The sequence below is a fragment of the Leucopleurus acutus genome, assembly GCF_964270905.1.
Source record: "Leucopleurus acutus genome assembly, chromosome: 10".
Taxonomy (NCBI): domain Eukaryota; kingdom Metazoa; phylum Chordata; class Mammalia; order Artiodactyla; family Delphinidae; genus Leucopleurus; species Leucopleurus acutus.
In genome coordinates, this window is record NC_139153.1 from 22683785 (window position 1) to 22705588 (window position 21804).

The 21804-nt window shown below is 37.1% G+C and overlaps 1 protein-coding gene across 1 annotated transcript in view; it reads right to left on the reverse strand.

The window, feature by feature from the left end:
• TAFA1 (TAFA chemokine like family member 1) overlaps nt 1-21804 on the reverse strand; it is a 769786-nt gene that overhangs the window by 373879 nt on the left and 374103 nt on the right. The gene's annotated exons all lie outside the window — the stretch shown is intronic.

Genomic DNA, 21804 nt, shown 5'->3' on the forward strand with positions numbered 1-21804 from the left:
CAGAGTGACAGTCATTCTTTTACTAAGCTTTTAATGAATGCCTGCTTTACTGACTGGCCCTATGCCAGGATCCTGTATGCGAGCTTAAAGAGACAAAGGGCTTCCGCATCTCAGATTCCACATGTCCACCGGCAGGGACCACCTTTCTTTCACCCATTTAAAACATCCTTCAGCTCACGGCCGCAGACCAAATAAACAGGTTTGTTGAAAAGATTCACATTCACTTCTTAAAGCATATTAAATGCTAATTTTTCAAGATAACAACAACAAAATGGTAGTAATAATAATAGCAAAAATAACAATAGCATCACAAATCACTCTCTCTATGCACCAGGCTCTGATCTAAGTGCTATACAAAGACCATATATTTTAATCCTCACAATAATTCGGTGACATAGGCACCATTATTATCATCCCCATTTTACAGATGAGGCAACTAAGGCACAGCAAAATTATAAGATATGCCCAGGGCGAAACAGCTAGTGAGATGCAGGGCAAAGATTCAAACCTACCCAGTCAGATTCCAGATTCTGTACTCACCACATCATTCTATCTGTCTAAGCCTAATGGAAAGGTCAGGCATCGTTGCCGTTTCAATCATCCGCATCCTTTTCCTATCTATTTCTAGCATGCAGTTAAGAGTTTTCAGATATCACAAGAGCCTCAGTCAATGCTTGGTGGAGGCAGACTTAGTTTGCTTTTGTTCCAGCACTAAGAGGAAACACAGAGCTCATCAGATGAGACCCCAACCCCAACATTTCACCCCTTATTCTTAGCCTCATATCCATATTAACAGATGCCGCCACATAACAAAAGTTCTGCTCTCTTGGGTGGTGACACATCATAGCTGGGTAGTGACAGAGCAGGTTCCAGAACCCCTGTTCAATAAAAGAGCTAGGAGCTCAGGCTCTGGACTCACACTTCCTGGGTTCAAATCCTGATTTCACGTAAGTTCTCCAAAGCATTGGTTTCCTTACCTGCAACGTGGGTATTATAACAGTGCCTAATGTATGAGATAGTATTTGTAAATTCTACAGCACAGTGTCTTTAAACATGGAAAGCATTGGCCATTACCATTATTTTCTCCACCGCCACATGTTCTTTGTGAAAGGAGCTCATGCTCGTAACTTAAAGGATCATGTTTCCATTTAAGAGTTCATGACGCTATGGACAGCCTTCCCTCACAGATGAGCATATACGCATAACTTCATACAGTCTCAGAGACGTCACAACTCACTCAGCATCCCCATGGTCTACAAAGGGATATCTCTAGGTAGAACCTGTGAAGACATTTCCTCTATTAGCCAGTCCACAGGAAATCTTACCCAAGGAAGTGTTTCAGAAAATATAGGGTGGGGACTTCCCTGGTGGTGCAATGATTAAGAATCCACCTGCCAATACAGGGGACACGGGTTCGATCCCTGATCCGGGAAGATCCCACATGCCATGGAGCAACTAAGCCCATGCGCCACAACTACTGAGCCTGTGCTCTAGAGTCCGCGAGCCATAACTACTGAGCCCCCATGCCACAACTACTGAAGCCCGCGCACCTAGAGCCCATGCTCCGCAACAAGAGAGGCCACCGCAATGAGAAGTCCACACACCACAACGAAGAGTAGGCCCTGCTCGCCGCAACTAGAGAAAGCCCGCATGCAGCAACGAAGACCCAATGCAGCCAAAAATTAAATAGTTAGTTAATTTAAAAAAGAAAAAGAAAATATAGGGTGACCGGAGGCTGCAACTGCTAAGAGCAGTGGGAACAGAAAGGAAAAAAAAAAGAAGAAGCTTTTCTCATTTTTTAGCCCCTACTAATTATAAAACTCTTATTACCAGTGAGTGGTGAAGCTTATAGCCAGCACAATTAAAATTTCAATTAATTAAGGCAAAGGCAACATTAAGCTATTACAAAAAAAACCCTTTATACGTAGTGATTAACATAGGTCAGCAAATATTACAAGGGTTCAACACTACAAGGACTCCGGATCCTCATACTTGACTTGTCCAATAGTTTGACTTAAGGAAATTATGACAAAACCCAAGAGAGCTCAAGATTCTTAAAGTTTCTAGTGAATCAAACATATTTTTCATTTTAAAAATGTTGTCATTAATCAGAATACAAAAGCAGTGTAAATATTCTTATAGCACAGCTGGTTAAGAAAGCAAAGGTGGCCCGGAGCAGCAGTACAATCACTCTTTATTATCAAGTCTATAACCAAATTACAGGTGAACAACTACATGGATTTAGAAATATTTCCAGTGGACACACCATTAGACTAGTTGGTTATTAAACCAACTCCAGACCAAGCCATTGTATTAATTGGGAAGAGATGAACTCTTGCTGAATGAAATCAATTCAACCAACGGTCTGTTCTTGATGACAGATGATAGGTCTATCATCAAGAACAGACCATCTGCCATTTCAGACAACTAGAGACATCTTACGAGACCTGGAGGTCACTGCAAACATGACTATCCACCATACTGTCTTGGGCACGCAATACAGAAAGTTCTGAATCATCTCAGGCAGGACCCCTCTAGGCCTGGGCAAGGTGTGCAAGAGGAGATGACTGTTTTTCAGTCTCCCCATTGTTCTCTTCAGTGTCCTTCATCCATCTCTTCCCATTAGGCAACATCCCTCTCAGGTTCTCTGGGAAATATTCAAACTACATGGAGCCTCTAGCAAACCTTTCAACAGTATCCTAAAGGCAGCAGTCCACTCTTTCTATGCTGCTTGTCAACCCTGATCCTCAGTGAATACCTCTAACCATCTTAACTTCTCTGCACTCAAAACACATCTTAGTATCTACACAGGTGAACCTGAAAATGAGTTTGAAGGAGTGTTGACATGGGAGAAAAATAACACACTTTCCTATAGCAAGAGGAAACTCTTGTGCAAGAGCTGTCTGGGGTAGGGAGGGGAGGAAGGAAGGGGGTAAGAAAGGAATAAATCTACAGAAATATTTTTGAAAGAAAAGGTTCTAAACCTGGTTATTTTCTTTACTGCTATTTCCAGTGGGTCAGTCCCCACTATCCAATGAGTCATGAAATTTCAGTGAGACACACACACACGCACACACACACACGCACACACACATTAATGCTAAGAAGTAAATTATGGTGAATAAAAGCTACTGAGGTCTTAATATAAGAATAAATAAATTTCTCATTTATTTCATGTTCTGCTTATGGAATTTTAAGCAACTTCCTTTTTTCCAGGCTTTGCATTTTACGATAAACACATAAACTACGCCAATGGCAAACTACTAGGTTAATCTTGACATTGGTTTTCATTAAAACATGGTCCTAAATCCACATTTAACTCATTTTCTCTCCTCACACAGCAGTAAGTGCTCCTGCCATGTGGATTGCTTATGTTTAGCTCCGTATAATCTTCTCATTCTACTATCTTCATCTCATTTACGATTCTTTTCCAATCTGTGCTTCTCCTGGGACATATGTGATTATTTAATCCTTTCTAATTTACACTGCATAGAAGACAAAACTCCCTCTGGGCCACTGCATCGATAAATAGGATAAAATCTATACATGACAAGGATAACTCCTCCCAGTATTGGTGTCATTGCCATGGAGGAGATGAAAAACTGGCTGTATACTTAAATGGGAAATCCTCAAAATCATTAGGAGAGTTAAATTATACAGAGAGCCTCAGAAATAAATAATACAAAGAATCAAAGTCCCAGACATAGTAGGAGCATCATTAAAATTCAACTCTGGAATTACATGAAATGACTTGAACTCCAGACCCATGACTTATTAGCAGACCTCAGCTTTCTTCTTTATAAAACGGAGATAAAAGGAATACCTACTTCACGAGATAGATGTGAATATAAATGGACTATACACCTAAGGGCGTAGCAGAATGCTTGGCACATGAGTACTCTAGAAACATTAGCTGGTATTATTACAGATACAAAGGACCAACATATAAACCTCCTACAATTAACCTTCTCTCCATGCTTCCAAATGATGATTCCCTGCAAAATTCAGGCTCATATCAAGAATCATACTTAAGCTTCTCAAGTGAAGGACACTCCCATTTTAAATTCACTGTCATTTGTTGTTAGAAATCACAGTATATGCTCTATTTTAATTGATCTAGATGACAGAGGTATGACATTGAACAAAATAGTAAATTATGTCCATTTGTTATAATATTTTTATATTCAACTATGAACACTGCCTCATTTTGAGAGAAATGGAAAACATACGATTATTGAATTAGGGGCACCGTGGAGAACTTTGTATCCCAGCTGGTTCATTCGCACTCCAAACACATACTGTTCTTATTCAATTACAGCTCATACATTCAGTTCAAGAGTGTTCTTCAAAAACCTTGTTAGAGAACTTCAGATTTCTTGGAACACCAAAAATAAGCTTGCATACGTGAAAGATCCACTGACACAGAATAATGAGTTCTGCTACGGTTTTTAAAAACAGAGGGAAACATTCATATTTCTCCTCCATCATTTAATAATTATAGAGCCAGAATGTCCTGAGTTCACTCATATGAGGCCCCAGTTTTAGTGAGGGCTATCTATCTATCTATCTATCTATCTACCTATACATTCATGTACATTTGAAAATTCTAAATCAAATCATATCCTATGAACAATTAGGATGAAATGTATTATAAAAAGCATTTTTAGGGCTTCCCTGGTGGCGCGGTGGTTGAGAGTCCACCTGTCGACGAGGGGACGCGGGTTCGTGCCCCGGTCCAGGAGGATCCCACGTGCCGCGGAGCGGCTGGGCCCGTGAGCCATGGCCGCTGAGCCTGCGCATCCGGAGCCTGTGCTCCGCAACGGGAGAGGCCACAGCAGTGAGAGGCCTGCGTACCGCAAAAAAAAAAAAAAAAAAGCACTTTTAGCCTACACTGAAACATTATTAGCACAGGAACTAAAATATACTTCTCTTTATTAAGAATTGGAGAAATTTACACCCTGGCTTGTTATTCCAGTACTGCTGACTCAGTAATGGAGATTAGCTGAGACAAAACAAAAAGTTACTGGAAGAAAGAAGAGACTATTCACTCCATGCACAATTTGAATTGCAATTTAGCTCTCAATACAAGCTACATATAAAGTTCTTAATGGTCTTTAAGTAGCTTTTCAGGCATTTGTCAGTAAAAAATGGAGCCAGATCCTCACATTTCCAAAGGTGACAGGTCCTTGGGAAAAGTGTATTAACCATTTTAGTACTTCATACAGTCCTTTTCATTTTCTTAGGAGAACTAAGTCCCCTGTAAATATCTATTACCATAGATTCTAGAATAACGATCCCCAAAGACTCATGGAAAAACAAGCTTCCTCCATGAATTCTCATAAAAGAGCAGATCCGTATCTGTGGCATAGAAACATGAAGATGGACAGTGGTGTCTTCAAATGGCCCTTTACCCCAAGGTTATCAACGAAGCCATATCATCTCTGGAACCCTCACTAGTGTAAACAGATCTATATACAAATGCTAAGGCTTGGAGGCTTACTATGAAAACTGACTGGCAAAATATTGAAGGCAAAAAGGGCTACATGAGTATTCTTCACCCACTCCCTGGTATTTAGGATTTCACAGTTCTCTTAAAGGAAGAATGGATTGAAAACTCCTACCAAACATTTGTATATGGACCTCATTTTTCCCCCATTTTTAACCTAAATCAGTAGTCCTATAAACCTAAATTTTCCTTATAGGCTTGCAAGAAACTATGCCCAAATACCCAAAATAATATGAAAGAGAAAAACAAAGGTGGAGGTCTCACACTTCCTGATTTCAAAACTTATTACAAAGCTACAGTAATCAAAACAGTGTGATACTGGCATAAAAACAGACATACAGACCAATAGAACAGAACAGAAAACCCAGAGATAAACTCTTGCATATATGGTCAAATAATTTTTGACTAGGGTGCCAAGATTATTCAATGCAAAAAGGACAGTCTTTTCAACAAATAATGTTGGAAAAACTGGATATCGGCATCCCAAAAGGTTGATCCTTACCTTATACCATATACAAAAATTAACTCAAAATGGATTAGACCTAAAAATATGAGCTAAAAAAAAAATAAAGCTCTTAGAAGAAAACATAGGGGAAAGTCTTCTTGACATTGGATTTGGCAATGATTTTCTGGATATAACACCAAAAGCACAAGAAATAAAAATAAAAATAGATAAATAGGACTGCATGAAAAGTATAAATTGTACATCAAAGACACACTTCACAGAGTGAAAAGGCAACCAGTGGAATGGGAGAAAATATTTACAAGTCACAAATCACAAAATATTTACAACCCCCCGATAAAGGGTTAATATGCAGAATATATAAAGAGCCCCTACCTTTATAACACCACTGTGAAGCAATTATACTCTAATAAAGATGTTAAAAGAAAAAAAGAACCCCAATCACTCAAAAACAACAACAACAAAACAACTCAATTTAAAAATGGGCAAAGGTCTTGATTAGATATTTTCTAAAAAGTTGTACAAATGGTCAACATGCACTTGAAAAGATGGTCAACATTACTAATTATTAGGGAAATGCAAACCAAAACCACAAAGAGATACCACTTCACATCCATTAAGATAGCTACTTTTTTTTTTTTTTTTTTTTTCAGTACGCGGGCCTCTCACCATTGCGGCCTCTCCCGCTGCGGAGCACAGGCTCCGGACGCGCAGGCTCAGCGGCCATGGCTCACGGGCCCAACCGCTCCGCGGCATGTGGGATCCTCCCGGACCGGGGCACGAACCCATGCCCCCTGCATCGGCAGGCGGACCCCCAACCACTGCACCACCAGGGAAGCCCAAGATAGCTACTATTGTTTTAAAAAGACAGAAAATAGCCAGTATTAGTGACAGAATCTGGAACACTTGTGTATTGTTGGTGGGAAGGCAAAATGGTGTATCCATTATGGAAAATGGTATGGAAGTCCTTCAAAAAATTAAAAATAGAATACCATATGATCTGGCAATTACACGTCTGAGTATATGCCCAAAAGAACTGAAAGCAGAGTCTCAAAGAGATATTTGTACACCCATGTGCTTAGTAGCATTATCTGCATTATCAAAAAGGTGGAAGCAACACAAGTGTCTCTTGAAGGATGAATGGAAAAACAAAGTGTGGTACATACACGATGGAATATTATTCAGCTTAGAAAGGAAGGAAATTTTGACACATGCTAAAACATGAATGAACCTTAAGGACATGGTGCTAAGAGAAATAAGTCAGTAACAAAAGGACAAAGATAGCATGATTCCTCTTATACGAGGAATCAAATTCATAAAGAAAGAAAGTAGAATGGTGATCGCAAGAGGCTAGGTAGAGAGGGAAATGCAGCATTGTCACTAATGGCATGGAGTTTCAGTTTTGAAAGATGAAAAAGTTCTGGAGATTCGTTGCCCAACAATGTGAATATACTTAACACTGCTGAATCGCACACTTAAAAATAGTTCGATGGTAAATTTTACGTGATGTGTATTTTACCACAATTTAAAAAAAAAATTACATGGGTCACTTACGGAAAAATCAAAAGGCAATTTTGACTATACAAAATTTTCTATTATGCAGTAATGAAAACCTCTAAAACCTAACTGTGATTCTACTATATTTTCTGGCTATTATCAAGTTTCCTATTTATAAATCAATAAAATTATAAGGAACTATAAATATCAACTAACCTAGTTTTTTTTTTTAGTTACTAAGGAGGAAACCAAGGAACATTCAATTGGGGAAATGATCTACTGCCCAAGTTTATAAACAGCTAACGGAATTACAAACCTAGAAATCAGTCCACATGGTACTTTCTGTTAACTATCTGTTAAAAGATAACATGCTTCATCCCTGGATGCTGATGAACTATCATTAAATCCTACTGGGGATTATAACAAGTGATTCTTGCCACTGTAACACACCACATTCCATTATTACTTACTTGGCTTTCCGTTTAACTCATAATCTGATACACTACTGCCACTCTTCTGAGAATGAAAGAGAGCTGGAATAAACCTCACAGTGTGTGATTAATGTACTCCTAAGAAGTTGTGCTTAAACTGATTCACATACTTCTGTACTTCACTGTACTTTAGCATAACCAAAACTCCACGTTGGCTCCAAGGGAAAACAAAGGGCACTTAATAACGCGACAAGGGGAGTAAGTTTCCAAAGAGAGACCACAGTACAGTAAAACAATTTACTAAGGGTAACATGCAAAAATAAACTTATTCGGACAGTAGAGAGTTGCTTAGCGACACTAATAAATGATTATTTCATTTATTCAATATTCAGCAACTATGGAGATCTAGATCAGGGATCAACACCCTGTTTCTGTAAAGGAGCATATAGTAAATATTTCAGGGTTTGCAGACCAGGTGGTCTCTGTCTCCTAACTACTCAACTCTCCCACTGTAGCATGAAAGCAGCTATAGATAATACTTAAATCAATGGGCAATGCTGTGTTCCAATACAACTTTATTTATAAGAATAGGCAGGTGGGCAGAATTTGGCCCATAGGCCATAGGTGCCAATTTCTGTTCTACATATTAAAAAATAGTGGTAAACTAGGCCTAGAGGACTTGTATTCATGAAGCTTATATTCCAACAGAGAGGCAAGGGGAAAGCCAAAAGAGAGAGAGAGAGAGAGAGAGAGAGAGAGAAAGCAGGAATGCAGACAAGGAGAGAAAGAAAGAAAAAGAAGGGAAGGAAGGAAGGAAGGAAGGAAGAAAGAAAGAAGGAAAGAAAGGGAGAGAGGGAAGAGGGAAGGAGGGAGAGAGGGAGGAAAGAAAGAAGGAGGGAAGGAAGGAAGAAAGAGGGAAGGAGGGAGGGAAGAGACAGAGAGAGAAATAAAGAAAAAGATGTTTCAAATAATATTAAATGATATGGAGTTATCTCCTTTCAAAAAGAGATTGCTTCAAAAGCTTCCAAACTAATGGTTTTCGACCTGGCAATTCAACAGATTGTCAAAAATCCACATTACAGAACTTCAGCTGAGAAAAATTTTCATTTAATGGGTAGAGGGTAGAGCCTGGGGAGCATTACTTTTTAAAAAGTTCTGCAGGTGAGAAAGCTGGTCAAACAACCTTTGTTTCTATAGGTATGGTTCAGAATAATTAAATTATTAATGTTAATTTCACTGATGGAGAACGGAGAAATAGAAAAATTGAATCAATGAACTACTAATGAATTAGCTTCCTCAACACACAAAGGACAACACATGTGCACTATAAATAGCATGGCTGATAGGAATAGTTACACATCACTCACATAAGAAAACTAACTACATTTGCATTACACGTATGATATAAATTCCATGTTAGTATTTAAGAATTTCTCAAACTGAGATAGTTTTATTAGAGGATAATTTTACACATGAGTACTATAGAGTAATTCCTTCCCAAATTTTATTTTTACCAGGAATGTTTTATGGTAACAATAGGACATGTGTTGCACAAGCATTACAAACAATTCTAAATCATCTTAGATATACTGAGCAGGCTTTGAACTACGCAAAAAACAATGTTCTTGTCACAAAAATAGAAGATAGAGAAGCAGTACATGGGGAATGAACTGATAAGATATAGGCGCCTTCTAATTCGCATCCCGCCCTGATTTCTGCTGACAAGTCTGAGGCTGAGAGGCAGGGATGAACACACCTGTAGCATGACTCAAGCTGCCCAGGAAGCATGGAGCAAAGCACTCTAAGGGCACCTTGGCTCATGTAGGTTGTTGCTCAGATCACATTAAAACCTCACCCTGGTCCATCAGATGTCATTTCTCACTAATTCTGGGGCTCATTATTTGGATTGTGTGTCAAAATACGGCCCCCTACATACACCAAAATCCATGGATGCTGAAGCTCCTTACATAAAAGCATGCAAAACTGTCCACCTTCTCTATTCGCAGGTTCCACATCCACGGGTAAATTAAATCCTTGAATATGGATGTACTAGCATTCACTTTACCACCTAAGATCCCAAAATGCTAAAGGAGGACTTAAATCCATCTGGTCAACCAAATTTTTGCTTCATAGACAAAGTAGTCGTAACAGCAGGGGGAGCAGTAACAGGGTGGTTGGGTTTCAGCAACAGATTCACCCCTGAAACTCTTGAACTCCCATGATGCTTCTCTGTCTCTAACATTTCAATTGTGAAATAGAACATGTTCACAGAAAGTGCCTAAAACATTACTGTATTGATTAATAAATTACCACATAGTATGGCTTCATGTAACTGTCACTCAAGTTAAGAAATAAAACTTTGCCAGCATCCTAGAAGGCTCCTGGGTGCCCCTGCCCAATTACAGGTCCCTCCCTCCCTGAAAAATGTAACCACTGTTCTGACTTTTATACTCACCATTTCTTTGTTTTTCTTTATACTTTGGTCTCATATGGACTATAAATTACACTAGTTTGGTTTTGCCTATTTTTGAGCTTTATATAATTAAAAGAATATAATATATATTCTTCCAATTATACAATATAGAGTATACATCTGACTTCTGTTACCCAATTCATCAAGTTGCTGTTTTAACTGTAGTTTCTTTTTCCTAACTGTAGTTTTTCATAATTGTATAGTATTCCACTGTAAGAATGTATCAGTACATTTTTACAAATTGATGGATATTTGGGTTGCTATCAATTTAAGACTAATATACATTATGCTGAATTGAACATTCTTGTATATGTCTTAGTATACAAATGCACATTTTTCTTTTAAATGTGTAACTAGAAATGAAATTGCTGATCAACAAGATATTTGTATTTTCAATTGTGTTAGTTAATGCCAATGTGTTTGTCAACGTGTATTGTGTCCCTTTACATTCCACCAGTGCCATGTGAAAACTGAAGTTGCTCCATGTCTTTATAAGCACTGGCATTGTTAATCTTTAATTTTAGCCATTCTGATAGGACTCTCATTGTGCTCTTGTATTTCCCTAATGAGTAATGAGATTGAGCATCTTCTTACACTCAGTTAGTCATACGCTTATTGGTCATTCGTATATGCTCTGGTGTGCGGGACCCGTTTAACTCTATTGACTTATTTTCGGTTAACTGTCGCTGACTGACCAACCATTCCACAACTTAGTGACTTAAAACAAACTCAAAGGATCAATTTTCAGCACTTAACCACTAAGTATAATATCTACTTGTGTTTTCTGTGAATAGAATGCATTAAAGAAATTCTCTTTTACTTCCTAAGGATTTTTAAAACTATAACATTTAATTTTGTTTAGTTTTCTTGATGCCTGGATTTTTCCATCAAGTAATTCAACCAAACATTTAGGAAAGCAGTAATAATAATCTTAAATTCTTCCACAAAATATAAAAGGTTGCAACAATACCCAGTTCCCAAAGGAGGCCTTTTAAACCAGCCAAAGCCCCCAGAAAGGGAATTACAGAAAAGGTAAATTATAGGGCAGTCTTATTCATAATATAGATGCAGAAATCCTAAACAAACATTAGCAAACTGATTCCAGCTATATATCACGCCAAGTAGGGTTTATTCAGAAATTCAAAGTTGCTTGAGGTGATTGATTTTAAGTGTAATATACCAAATTAACAGAATAAAAGAGGGAAGTCATTTCAATTAATTCAGAAAAAGTGACAAAATTAAATGTTATTTCATAGTTTCAAAAATTCTTAGGAAACAACAAAAAGAGAATTTCTTTAATCTCAGATATTATATTCACCTAAAACACAAGTAGATATTTACTTACTTAATGGTTAAATGCTTAAAATTTCCCCTATAAGTTTGCTACCTTTTTGTCCTCAATTTCTATGTTAATTAAACTCTAGTCAGAGGACATATACCCTCTATATTATTTTTTTGAAATTTGTTTTAACTTACATATTCTAAAATAATGAAAATGTTATAACTGCACTATATGTGCTTGGGGGAAAAAAAAAGGTGTTTCCTGCAGTTATCGGGCATAGTGTTAAATATATACACTGAGTTTTTCAAATCTTCTTTACCCTTACTGATATGTGGTCTGCTTATTATATTAGTTGCTGAACAAGAGGTGTTAGAATTTTCCACTGTTCACCAGAACCCACTGATTAATCATATGCCTCATGAAGAGTTGCAATAAAAAGTATATAGCACCATCCAGGAAGAAATCTACTATAAAATAATTTGAACTTGAGTCAAATCAAGTCTCCAGAACTACCTGCCTATTTACTGGGAAATGAAAGGTAGAAAAACAAGGTCAACAACATATGAAGAAGCAATTAGTCAGGTACAGAATATGGGCATTCCACAGGATGAAGGATGCTGTCTGTTCACCAGAAAAATAGCATGGAAAACAAACAAAAAGTACAAGGACTGTTAAACAATAGAATATACTTGAGACAAGTTTTTTAATCACTCACTATGATTGTGTGATTATTTCTGCTCATAACTGTAATCACTTTTCTTTATGTATTTTCAGCCATGCTCCTAAGTGCACACAAATTTAGAATTGTTATATCTTCCTGGTGAATTGAGTATTTTATTATAATACCGTTCCCCTTTTTGCCTCTGGTAATGTTGTTTTATAGTTGGTTTTATATTTATGATATTACTATAGCTATACCAGCTCTACTTAGTTAGTGTTTTATGGAGTATATTTTCCTATTGTTTCAGTAAAATAGCCATCTGAAAAATGACTGGCTTTTAATTGGAGCACTCAATGCAATTACTGATATATCTGTGCTTAAATAATCTACTGTCTTGTTAGTGCTTTAAATTTGTCCTGCCCTATGTTTCTTCTTTCTGTTTCCTTCTCTCTCCCTCTCCCTTTTTATGTTTATTTTACTATTCTTTTTAAACATTATACTTTTTGCAATTATTTAAGGGTTACCCCCAGAGATTAAAACATGTATTTTAGCATATTTTAATCTAATGTTAATTGGTATTTTAATTTACACCGTCTTCCCAAGGAATTCAAGAAGTTTAGAATACATTAGCCCAATTGACCCTCACATGACCTATATGCTATAATTACTATATATTTTAACTCTATATATACAGTTTATATTCATAATCTATTTACCACTTCACTCATTCTTTATTCCTTCTTAATTCTCCAACATTCTCTCCGGGAACAGTTTTCTTCCATCTGTAGAATTTCCTTTAGTTTTCAGTTTGGGTATTATTGAAAAATCACTCACTCTTATCTATTAATATCTTTATTTTAGCTTTCCTTTTGAAGGATATTTTTATTGACCATAGAATTCATGATTGGCAGCTTTTTTTTTTTTTTCTTTTGGTACATTGAGGGTATTATTTCATTGTTCTCTGGCTTCCATTAATTCTGTTAAGAAGTCTGCTAGCAGATCTTTCCTGCCCAAAATGTGGCCCAGGAAACCCAGCATATTATATCTTCTTATGTGCCTGGTTATCTTTGATTGTGTTAGGGAAATTTTATTTAAAATGTCATTTGTAGAAATAATTTGAGCTCTAGAAATATCCTATATTTCTCCAGGAAAAGAATCTTCTTTTTTTCAGCCTGGCATCTGGACCCTAGCAATTTAGGATTGCATTAATTCTAGTGTTAGGGACTGAGATTTTGGGGGTGACTCAAACGACTCATACTATGATGCAGTCTATGTGACATCTGGTTTACTTGTGGCTCATCTTCATTCCCAGGATGCCACCCTTCAGCATCCCAGTCCAAGGAATAAAGTGTTTCTAATCGGATCCAATCCTGGTGGGTTCCAGACTCCACCTTTTTCCATCTCCCCAGCTATAGACTGTTTGAAGTACCTCTCCATCAGAGAACCTCCTCTTCTAGCTGCAAGATGGTGACAATTTATCTCTTTCCATCACATTCACAACGAGTTCATCAGTAGGTCTTATGTTCTGCCTCCACAATGCATCCTTCACCTTTGTCTGCTCTCGATCTGCAATGCCCCCATCACCTCTTCCCTGCGTGACCTCAATATCATCCTACCTTGTTTCCTTGTTTCCACTCTTGCCTTCCGTGGTCCGTTCACCAAACATTTACAATCAGCCACACAATCACATACACCAGATTATAAGGCTCCCAGTTTAAACGTCTCTAAGAGCTTCCCACTGAACTTGGAGTGCCCTGTTTTTCTAACATGCAAACTTTTTACCCTGACTTCAAGCCATTCCGTGGTCTGGACCCTACCTTTCTCTCTAGACATACTAGAATATTATTTTTTACGCATAATCCAAGTTAGTTCCTGCCTTAGTTGCTGTGTACTCACAGTTTCCTTTATCTGAAAAAACAGCTTCCTCAGTACATCTCATGGCTGGCTCCTCTTGGTCACTCAATTTCTCCTTGAATGTTACCTCTTACAGGAGTCCCTCACTCACCATCCCATATAAAGTCCTCCTCTCTCAGCAGCTCTTGTGCATTGCTTCATTTAATTTTGTTCATAGAATTTACCGCTCTCTGAAATTACGCTTTTTATTGCATGAAACAAACCTCAGTCAAAGATAATGTGTAAAGACCTTTTTGGTCTATAGAGGAGACACTGTTGAAAACGTCATAATTGTTTATAAAACCAAGTCAACAAAAAGAAAGGAAGAACATATAAAAGCATGTGACAGAAGGCTGGCACATAGAAGATATTCTAAATATATTTGCTGAAACTCAGAATACAGAGCTCTGTATATGACACATAAATCATTAACCTAGTCATGGTCTTAAGACTTCATCCTGCCCTTTTATCCTTCATTCCAAATCTCTCATTTGATACCACCCAATTTCCTTCCCAAGAAAACAGCATTTTTCAACCAAAAAAAAAAAAATCTGCTACTAGTAATACATCCAAAGAAACAGTCATATTAGTAAGCAAATAATTGGTACAAAATGTACACTGTGATAGGGAAAAACATGGAAAAAACTAAATATTCTCTGAGAGGTTCAGCTAAGTATATTACAATGTATCTTAGAGCTTAATTATATGCTGCCTTGAGGAAGACCTGTAGGTATTTTCATAAGAAGAAGTTAATAAGTTTTTCACTGAAAAAAAACTGTAGAAGTAGATGTATAAAATGATAAAGCCTTTATTTTTAAAATAGATCTCTTTATATATGTATATATCTGTAACTTGTGTTACTGAGTGAAACTGGCATTGGGCAAAAATTATTATTTTCTATTTCTATATCTGTTTTAATATTTTATTCTATATATTATGTTTTTTATAATAACGGAAGACCAAAAAAGCTACTCAGAAATTTAAAATATCATATCCTATTTAATTTTGAACATCTCATTTAGCTGTATTTTTACATCTTCATCTAATCGGGAATGACACTACTCTCAAGGTGTTAAAAATTACTAATGCACTTGTAAGGCTTTATGCTGTCTAGATTAATTTGTTCTTCCCACTTCATGTCTAGTCTGGCAAGCTCTTTCAGGAAACTCGCCACTCACCAACCAAAGCTGTGATACCCCAAGCACAAATAGGTAGGCATGAATGGCAGCCAGAGGCTAGAGCGTATCATAATGCTTAACTCTATTGCATAAAAATTTTTCAAATCAGATGTCTTTCCCACTACCTTATCTTGGCTTTGTTAAACTGGACATTCCAGAAAGAAAAGTTACCTAGTTTGAGCATACTTTGGTCTATTTTGGGGGGTTCTGGATCTATCGATGCATTAGAAAAACATATTATTGGGTTGACCAAAAAGTTCTTTTGGGTTTTTCCATAACATCAAAAAACCCGAATGAAGTTTTTGGCTCTCCCAATACTTATTACTAGTCAGTTCAACTGGTAGACCTCATTAAAAAAAACAGCTGCCACAGCCCTTGTCTGAGTAAGTTTCTGCATTTTATGGTATAAAACAAACACTTTAGAGAAGAAAAATAAGCTATCGTATACTGTCACATACATCCCATACAGCTATCAAATAATTATTTACTAAAGGTGATTTTGCTTTTACTAACCCAAATTCTTGAAAAACTTGTCCAGAAATATTGAAAAAAGTCCTATCAGCCGGTTAATCTCTGTATTGCCTGACCCATACATTTTGGCATTGAATCACCAGGGGTTAGGAATGAAAAGATAATTTGGTTCATAATAAGTGTTTGATAGAATTAGTACCAAGGGCCCCTGTAAAATCAATAAAAACATGAGTAGAACAGACACTAAATTATGTGCTAAAAGACTTTAGCTCTTTGAATTTGGATTTAAAACTAGACTTTGTTATTTGATGCTCTTGTCTGAGTATCAGAAATCGTATGAAATCAAATCCCTCCTAGGAACTTGATAAAGAGGGAGAATTCTGATCTCTTTAGTTTGCTGTAAGATGTGGCATGTCTCTAAAAACACATTTGATGGGTTAATAGCAACTATAGCCTGCCTGGCAATTCAGGAATACCTGTCACGCTCAAAGAATTGGGGCAATGTGGAACCTACTGGAAGAAAATATTGTAGATTCAGGTCCCAAGGGAAATATTTAGCTTAATTCATGTTTGTAGTTTTCTTTTTAAATGAGAGACACACAGAGATAGAGAGAGATTCCCTCATCAAACTCTCAACTTCTCTTACATGTTGTGATTGCTCTCATGTAAGTTTTCAGAACAGTTTCTCTGCCTGAGAACCGAAAAGTACAACACAGGTATTTTTCCATAGGAAATCTGTTCTTTTCCTCGAAGTGAGGCTTAGTGAGATATAATTAAAATACAGTAAAAAATGCACCAGTTTGAAGTGTATAGTTCTATACATTTTGAAAGAGGTATATGTAATATATTCTCATCACCCCCAAATTTCTTCAGAGGTGTAGTTAATCCTCTTCCCCCACTCTCAGCTCCTATGACTACTACTTTTATTTATGTCTCTATAATTTTGCCTGTTCCAGAATGTTATATAAGTGGAATCATATAAAATGTCATCTTTTGTGGCTTCTCTCAGCCTAATGCTTTTGAGATGCATTCATGTTACTGCATTTATCATCAGTTCATTCCTTTTTGCTGCTGAGTAGTATTTCATTTATGGATGTACCAAGTTTGTTTATCCATTCACCAACCGATAAACATTTTGCTTGTTTCCAGTTTGGGGTAAGTATGAATAAAGCTACCAAAAACTTTAATGTATAAGTATTCGGATGGACATATGTTTTAATTTCTCTAGGACTACAATTTCTAGGCTATATGCAGTGCTGTAATGGTAGATATTTAATAGTTGTTTCTCCTCAAAAAAACTTTTATTTGTAGCACTTGCCAATCTCTGTAGTGTAAATACACCCACCTAGCCTATTTCAAGCTTCCAATGTGGCATCACTAAACGTGGAGTTGAATGAGCAGTAAGGACAGACTCCAATAGAGCTCTGGTTATAAGTGTGTATTTTACTTTATAAGAAACTGCCCAACTATTTTCCAAAGGGGCTTTGACATGTCACATTCGCATCAGCAGCGTAAGAGAGTTCCAGCTGCTCTACATTCTAGCTTGCATTTATTATTGTTCAGGTTTTTAAACAATTTATTTTAGCCATTCTATCAGGCATGTAATATTATATAACATTGCAGGGTTTTTTTGTTTTTTTTTCGGTACGCGGGCCTCTCAATGTTGTGGCCTCTCCCGTTGCACAGCACAGGCTCCGGACGCGCAGGCTCAGCGGCCATGGCTCACGGGCCTAGCCGCTCCGCGGCATGCGGGATCTTCCCGGACCGAGGCACGAACCCGTGAGACCTGCATCGGCAGGCGGACTCCCAACCACTGCGCCACGAGGGAAGCCCAACATTGCGGTTTTAATGTGACTTTCTCTAATGACTAATTATGTTGAACACCTTTTCTTCTGCTTATTTGCCTTTGTACCTCTTTTTTTTTTGAAGTGTCTGTTCAAATCATTTGCCCATTTTGTTTTCTTATTATTGCATTTGGAGAATTTTTTATATATTCACAGTATAAGTCCTTTATCAGGTATTTGTAAATATTTTCTCTGTCAGTGAATTATCATTTCATTTTCTTATAAGTGTCTTTTAAAAATTACAAGTTTTTAGTATTGATAAAGTCCAATTTATCATTTTTTAATTTATTGTTTCAGCTTTTTTATCCTAAGAAATCTTTGCCAAATTCCAGTTACAAATATTTGTTCCTGTAATTTCTTCTAAAATTCAGATGTCCAGTACAATAGCCACCAGCCACATGTCGATATTTTAATTTAGGTTCAATGTCGATATTTTAATTTAGGTTCATGTCGATATTTTAATTTAGTCGATATTTTAATTTAGGTTCAAATTCATTAAAATTAAATAAAGTTAAGACTTCAGTTCTGAAGTTGCACTAACCATATTTCAAGTGCTCAGTAACCTTATTGGCTAGTGGCTATCATATCAGACAGAACAGCTATTGAACATTTCCATTATGGTTCACTGTTCCTTTTGGATATTACTTTCCTAGAAATTCCCGAGTTTTAGGTTTTACATTTAGTCTCTGATATATTTCAAGTCAATTTTCGTATATGATGTGAGGTATAGGTAGAGTTTTTGTTTGTTTTTGCTTATGGATTTCAAATTGTTCCAGCAACATTTTTGAAATCTACTTTCCTTTTGATTACCGTAACAATCACTTGTGTAAAAGTTAGACACAAGGCTTTCCCTCTGGCATTTTTAAGACTTCTTTCAAAAAAAAGGCATACCTGGTGGGCTTCCCTGGTGGCGCAGTGGTTGGGAGTCCGCCTGCCAATGCAGGGGACGCGGGTTCGTGCCCTGGTCCGGGAAGATCCCGCATGCCGCGGAGCGGCTGGGCCCGTGAGCCTGCGCGTCCAGAGCCTGTGCTCCGCAACGGGAGAGGCCACAACAGTGAGAGGCCCGCGTACCGCCAAAAAAATAAAAAAAAGTCATACCTGGGGATAAAATATTAGAGGCCAAAAGCCATGGTTGAGTTAGGGCCACCATATTTACTAGGTGAAAGTTGCATTCTCTACTGCCTTTTGTCTACTGAATCAATATCTGTTTCTGACATTCTGTCTGCTAGGCTTTAAGGGATTAATCTGTGAGTACCAGGTAGATTAGGCCTGGTTTACATAGGGAGGCAGCTCAAATGCAAGGGAAATTCTGCCTCTTGCAAAGAAACTAATTGAATAATCTAATCAAAGTAGGAAAATATCACTTTGCCCTTTTTTGTATAGAAATGCACCTCTGCAAACAGACCTTTATTAGTGGGAAACAGGCGCTAGTGGGTTTTCTTTTCACGTTAAATAAGTATATTTAGTAGAAAAAAATATATTTCTCACATGAACTTTTCCCATTTTAATTCTGCTTTAGAGAAAAAAGTAAACACTTGATTCTTGGTTTTATCACAAAACCTCCCATGGTTTCTGTAGCCTTCCAGTTCCCGTTAGTAAGTAAATTTGATAAACATATTTTTGCTTAAAGAGCAACTGTAGGATTGAGGGAAACTCACCTTGATTTTGAGAGCTTCTTCAAATCAATGTGGCAATAGAATAAAATGTGCTTTTTTTAACTGGCTGAACATTTTAGAGTCCAAAATTTTTTTTGACACAACTGAGTTTTAGTCAATATTGAATGTCTCCAGTTAGACGGCACTCTTAAATTATTATTGAAATATATATCAACCAACATTTCAGTTTGGAAAATTGTTTAGAGTAGGAGTCTTTAAACTTTTTCTATAAAGGACTAAATAGTAACTATCTTAGTCTTTGCATGCCAGACAATCTCTATCACAAGTACTGAACTCTGCTGCTGTAGCCCAAAAATAGCCATAGACAATATGTAAACAAATGAGCTTAGTTGTTTTTCTATAAAACTTTATTTATAAAAACAGGTTGTGGGGCTGATCTGGCCCCTGGTTTAGACTTATAGTTCTTCCCTCCCACTTCATCAAAAGACAGAATGCTCATTCCAATGTAATTTGTGTAAAAATAAATGAAATATAAAGGTAATTCATTTCCTTTAAAGGTGACTATATATTCTAGGATTGTGATATTTTTAATAACAATATAAAAGTAATGCACTTTTCTGTTAATGTATTTCACAAAATTTACATGTCTTTTTCTCATTTAAAAATTCTATATTTCCCCATACATTTTGAAAAACAATAAAGACTTAATTGAATGATGTAATATTTCTCAGGGAATTGTCCTTGTAATTGTTTAATGCCAGTTTATCACTTCGGTGGTTAGCTAAATAAATACAGCAGACCCATATTAGTATGAATTTTTGGCAATCTCCCAAGCCTCTTAATGACCAGAATAGGAGGCTGGTATATCAGTGGCTACTGAGTTTAGAGTGGAACAATGATAATAATAAAGGCAATAAAGATTAATTATGAAACGTAAGATGGCCTAATGTTAGACTTCAAATTCATGTAGTGTGCTGGAGACACATGAATGAAAAATCAGTAAGTTAGGCTGACAAGAGACACATGTAAATAAAGTGGGAGTCCTAAGCCAATGGGAAGGAGTAATCAGAGACTTGGGTTCAAAGTCTGACCCTGCTACTTATTAACTCTGGGATTTGAGGCTCATTTATACTCTCTGAGCCTCAATTTTTCTCATCTTTACAATAGGGGTAAGAACAAAACCTGCTTCCTATGTTCTATGAGGATTGAATGATACGATCTATGTAAGGTGCTTAGAACAGAACCTGGTACAAAGCAAATCTTCTGTGAAAATTGACTACTAATGCTACTTATTATTATAGTGCTGAAGCCTGTAACTTAGAAATTCAGGGAATTCTAATACTCTTCCAAACACTTACTAATTCACCACCAATGAAACTTACTAAATCCGTGTGTTTCCCGTGAGCCTTGGAATGTGACTGGCTAATGGAAGAAATGCATACAAAAATGTTAATTTCTGCTGGTGAAAAATATAGATGTATTTGCACCCCTGAAGAATTATCCATATTTCAGCAAATATTCAATGTCAAAACTAGAGGAATGAACTGCTAAGGCTGACATCACTGTGATATGTAGTTAATAAGCACCTTTGAGAACAAGAAAACCTTTAAACACACTTACCCCACAATACTTCCTCCTCCAAAGTGTTAGGCTACCCTTCCTGTGGCTAATTCTCCCACATCTCCTCCTAAAGAGTGGGTACTCACAGCAATCCCACTACTGGGCATATACCCTGAGAAAACCAGAATTCAAAAAGAGTCATGTACCAAAATGTTCATTGCAGCTCTATTTACAATAGCCCGGAGATGCAAACAACCTAAGTGCCCATCATCGGATGAATGGATAAAGAAGATGTGGCACCTATATACGATGGAATATTACTCAGCCATAAAAAGAAACGAAATTGAGCTATTTGTAATGAGGTGGATAGACCTAGAGTCTGTCATACAGAGTGAAGTAAGTCAGAAAGAGAAAGACAAATACCGTATGCTAACACATATATGTGGAATTTAAGAAAAAAAAATGTCATGAAGAACTTAGGGGTAAGATAGGAATAAAGACACAGACCTACTAGAGAATGGACTTGAGGATATGGGGAGGGGGAAGGGTAAGCTGTGACAAAGCGAGAGAGTGGAATGGACATATATACACTACCAAACGTAAAATAGCTAGCTAGTGGGAAGCAGCCGCATAGCACAGGGAGATCAGCTCGGTGCTTAGTGACCACCTAGAGGGGTGGGATAGGGAGGGTGGGAGGGAGGGAGATGCAAGAGGGAAGAGATATGGGAACATATGTATATGTATAACTGATTCACTTCGTTATAAAGCAGAAACTAACATAACATTGTAAAGCGATTATACTCCAATAAAGATGTAAAAAAAAAAAAAAAAAAAGAATGATCCCAGAGCATCTGTTATTAAATCCCTCAGCTCACAGAAACACGGTGTAGACAGAAAAGCACATCTAGGGAAACAAGTATTCACTCTGG